This window comes from Podarcis erhardii (assembly GCF_964252035.2).
Source record: "Podarcis erhardii genome assembly, chromosome: 9".
Classification (NCBI taxonomy): domain Eukaryota; kingdom Metazoa; phylum Chordata; class Lepidosauria; order Squamata; family Lacertidae; genus Podarcis; species Podarcis erhardii.
In genome coordinates this window covers 6,519,937-6,524,823 of record NC_138512.1, presented here as the reverse complement: position 1 = coordinate 6,524,823, position 4,887 = coordinate 6,519,937, and the positions used below count along the sequence as shown (strand labels likewise).

Genomic DNA, 4,887 nt, shown 5'->3' with positions numbered 1-4,887 from the left:
TACTGCTACCAGTATGTTTCTTTTGAATGTTTTGCACTGCGAGTTTTGTACTCTGATTACCACTGCATGCACCTATGACACTTGCCCCTGTGATCTTGTTTTCGAAGCATTCTCGTCCTTCCTTAACCGTTTCTAGCAACATCGAATAGGAGCCCAGTCACTACACAGACTTCTCTAGCAGCTCCCAGGTTTAGAATTCCTCTCTAGTGCAAGATGTCTCCTATAAAGATGCCCCCTATTATATCCAGCTTTTTATGCTCCCGATGACCCTCAACACCATCATTTTATAGGTCAACTGCCTGACTTACATACAAGAGGCTGCTTTAGGCCGTGTAGCCCCATTAGTGGGCAGTGATTTAAAACAGTGTTCCCCAACCTTGGGCCTCCAGCTGTTTTTGGACTACAATTCCCATCATCCTTGACCACTGGTCTTGCTAGCGAGGGATGATGGGAGTTGTAGTCCAAAAACAGCTGGAGGCCCAAGGTTGGGAAACACTGATTTAAAAGACCCTCTTGCATACCATCATTCCAGGATACCTCAGGGACCACCTGAACCCTGCTTGTGGGGCAGAAGCGATGAAAAGGCTAGCACATCTGCAAAGCTAAGCGGGGTCTGGTCTGGTTTCAAGTTGATCCTCGCGGCAGCTTCCAGCAGAGACACCTCTGCCGGCATCGGGGAAGAGGAGGCCGGAGCAGCTCGCTCGCTCGGCGATGGCGGGACAAGGGACTCGAAGCAGCGGCCGCCTCCGGGCCCCTCGGGGAGGAGCGCCTGGCTGCCCCTCCGGGCGCCCTGCGTCCCCGGCCAGTTCCCTCTCCCGGAGCGGGCGAAGCCGGTCAGGCGGGCGACGCGGGGCGGAGGGCGGCCTCGGCCGGCTCCTCCCCGCTCCCTCCCCTGGTTTCCGCTGGCAGCCGAGGAGAGGCGAGGCGGAGCCGCCGCGAGCGGAGCGCAGCCCTTCCCCGCCGCTGCCCGGGTTCGCTTCCGACGGCGCAGACAAGACGGTGAGTGCGGCGCGGCGGCGCGCGGGTCCGGCCGCCGCTTCCCGGGGGCCGGCGGGCGAGGCGGGGCCGGACGAGGGCCGGACAGGCCTGCCTGCCTGCCGGGGAAGCCGGACTCGGCGCAGGAGCCGGACAAAGGGGAGGCGGCCCCGCGGCCCCGAGTCGGGCTGCGGGTCCCGGCGCGGCTGGCAAGGAGGGTCTCCCCGGCGGCGAGGCGCCCGGATGCGCGCAGCCGAGGAAGCGGAGGGGCGGAGCGGACCGCCCTCGAGGGGGCGCGCCGGGGAAGGAATGCGCGGCGCTTCGGCGCCCCGATGGGGCGCAGCGACTCCAAGGCCCACCATCCCCGGCCCTCGGGACCCGCGGCGAGGGATGACGGGAGTTGGAGTCGCGGCGCATCTGGGGCCGGAGGGGGAGAAGCGCGGGGCGGAGTTGCATCCGAGGGCGCGAGAGAGCGCCCTGGGCCCGGAGCGAGGGATGGAGAGAGCGCCGGAGGGCAAGAGCGAGCAGACGGGCGAGGGAGAGCGCGCTGCTGGAGCACAACTGCGCCCCAGTTGGAGGTAGGAGGCTGGGCGTCGAGGCGCCTTCAGGGAAGCCTCTCGCCCCCTTTCCCGGGGGGCTGCGCTTGGGCCCCAGCTCCGAAACGGGCAGGGAGAGAAGCGGGCAAGGGGCGTGGAAACCAGCCCCGGATAGGACCCTGGAAGGCAAGAGCAAAGTTTGCTCTTGGAGATCAAAGACAAGCGTGCGGATAGGGGCTGTCAAACCTTGAAAAGGTGCCCTTGCAATGAATCCCAAAATGTCCTCTTTCCCAAGCCATCCCACTTCCCTAGCACAGAGAGAGACACCACACATTTGAGAAGTCATAAAATGGCTTACCTACACAGAACTCTTCAAAGGTCAGCTTCATGTGCTTTCCCGTGCAGAAGTCAGAAAAGATGCACAGGCAGTCAAAACTTGGCTTAGTTACAAAAGGTGCAAGTTTCTGAACTGTTGGTACAGAAGAACACTTGTTTCAGACTCCGCTCTGGACTGAAACAAAAGAGGCTGGCTAAAGCCATTCTCAGATCTCCTTACATACCAAAATTCACATGAAGAGTGAGAGATAACAAAGGCTTGGTGAGCCAGTGGGAAGTGATGGCAGGACAGCTTACTCCGTGGTTTTAACACCTTCATGCACGAATTAGATTCAAACCTGCTAGGTTTATATGAGGCTGGAACCCTACGCCTGATACATAGGGTGCTTCTTGGCTAATGCTTCCTGGTTGTTTTGTTCATTTTAATCCCTGTTTACTGCGCTTCACAGGAAGTGCATATTTGAAGGGAAGTCCTTTGGCCTCATAAAGAAAGGGAATGCAAGCAGCAACTGATTTAGCCTTGCCAAGTGCTATTTTTCTAGAAAAAGAGGTGCCAGAACTCACCATCAATGCCTCCCTCGTTCTCTTAGAATGGCAATGGTGCCCACCTGAGAGGTGCCGGAACTGAGTTCTGCTGAATTCCGGCTGGGAAAAAGCCCTGTGCCTGTCCACGCATGTGCGTAACCACACATGAGCACATCTGCCTGAACCTGGAAGTGACCTGAAAAGTCACAGAAAGGGGCAGAACAGGGTGGGGCAGCCTTACACGTGCCCCACCGATGCTCACGGGGGTCTGGAACATAACCCTCATGCAAATTGGTTGCTGCCTGTATGGACTTCTTGTTCCTCTCCTGCAGGAGTTCAGAGAAGTGTATGAACCTCAATAACATGTTGGTTATGGAAAGCGGCATAAAATTGAGTGTATTCTTTTAATGCTTGTTGAATTCAGGTGAATGATAGAAATGCGCAGTCAACCATTCAGTATCAGAATGTAGCTTTGCAACACCTGGGAGAAATTTGCGAGTAAAATAGCAGAACTAGTGACATAGTTGAGGGCTCACCACACAGTTACAATGAATTATCTTTGCCTACAAACAGTGTTTGGTCAATGTTAATAATAGGCTCCTAAACATGCAAGGATATTTTCTGCCTTAAAAGTTAGAAAGGTAGATTACCAAGGGACATTCATTTTCAAGCAATTTGCCCAGGAGAATGAAGAAATTCTCGATAAAAAGGCAAGGGACAGAAATGTAATAAATAGACTATTCACAGGTCTTCATTTTTAAATAAATGTACCACATATATTCTAATAATGCCCAGCATATATTCTACTTAGAAAAGCATGGCTGTATTTATAAAGAAATTTTCCTCATGGGTGTATGTACTAACTAATTGTCTCAGGGTAAAAGAAATATGTGCAAATTATGAGTGATCTCGTTCTTAGCGCTTTAAATGCTGCAAACTTTTTGCCCCATTGTCCACCTAGGAAAATGGCTGAATTCATTCCATATATACTGTTGGGATAGAGACTCTCACAACTTGTAACTCTTCCTATGGCCCCAATTCACCCTGTGGTGTTTTCAAATCCTTCCAGGGTCTGAGATAAGTCTCATAGTATTAGTTAAATACTAAACAGTCTTGGAAACGTTAAGAAATGTTTTACAGTCAGCAAACATGTCCTAGTCTCCCTCTTGATTCATATATGAACTTGGAAAAGACAGCCTGCGGTTTTAGACCCACTTGCTCAGCTGGACTTTTCTTCTGTGTAGACATGCATGTGATGGCGCTGTTAGCTGTTCTAAACAGTTAGAAGTAACCCCAGAGTGGAAAATATTGGGGGATTAAATGAGGAGCAGGAGAACTATGTAAGCCACCTTGAGCTCCATGGAGAAAAATGTGAGATATAATGCCATGATACAATTTTAATTGGGTTTCCCCCCCAACTGTGAAACACAAAGGCACATAAAGAAATTCATAACCATGGTTGAGAGAAGAGCCTTTAATTGCTAGCCCTTCACTGATTTTAACTGTTCAAAAGCCAAATGAAAACAATACCCCCCCCCAATGTTGATACCTCTTTACAAGAGAACCATACAAGGGTTTGCAGGTGAACAGTCCTATCTCTCAGCCCTCCCACTTGAAGCAGCAGGGGTTGCTAGAACTTGGACTGTAACTGTATTGGAGCATGTGAAGGAATAGATGGGTCCTCCTTTATTCACCAAGTAACTATAAGAAGTCTTGCATAGCTCTCCAACTATGCAAAATTGTTTTTCTCAACTGTTTTGTTTTAAGGCAGCTGCATATTCTGCAACCAGGGCTGTCTTAAGCCTATGCGGCGCCGGGGTGCAAAGATCCCCCCCCCAGGTTGTCCAGTCCCAGGCACGCAGGCGTCTCGCTGGCTTGGTTGCCTCCAAACTCATGGCACAGAGCCGCTGTAGCAGAAGAGTCTGCTGTTGCACTCTGACCAATGAGTGGGCTCTTCCCCAGATTCAACTCTTGGGCCCCGGACTCTCGGCCTGGCACCCCTGAGAGCCCGGCGCCCGGGTGCCCCGCACTCCTAGCGCCTATGGGTAAGATGGCCCTGTCTGCAACCAATACACACAGCCAGTTCAAGTTAATTTCACAACTTTATCCAGTCTCAGGACAAGGAAAAAAATTTGAGGGAGAAATGAGCTGCTTCCAAACATAGATTACATTCACACAATGCTGATAACCTGATGATGCAGAGTTTTCTCATGATATTAAATGCATAGTTTGCCATCACATGTTATCTTTTTACAATTGCATACCCTCCAATATCCCAGTGATAAACTGCAGGGCGCGAGCCCAACATCTCCCCCATCAAATTTTCCCCTTGAAGGGGCAGATTTGTGTTTTTTGTCCAACATACACATACACGCTCTGCCCGATCTGGACCACCCCCCACCAGCCCATTTTCTCCCTTTCCCTCTACACCTACCTTTGCAGGATTGCTAACCCCTGTGCTAAGTCCCCTTTGCCAGCACTTCCCACCTACTTGCCCACTCTACTTTACCAGCTG

General features: G+C 51.9%; 1 protein-coding gene across 2 annotated transcripts in view; it reads left to right on the top strand.

The window, feature by feature from the left end:
• The first annotated feature begins 893 nt into the window (after positions 1-893).
• TSPAN9 (tetraspanin 9) overlaps positions 894-4,887 on the top strand; it is a 135,580-nt gene continuing 131,586 nt past the window's right edge. The window contains exon 1 of one of the 2 annotated variants that reach the window (XM_081876436.1): positions 894-999. The gene's annotated coding sequence lies outside the window, so the exon portion shown is untranslated. Of the gene's footprint in view, positions 1,000-1,449; positions 1,554-4,887 lie in introns of those variants that run through there. The other variant, XM_081876437.1, reaches the window with a different exon arrangement.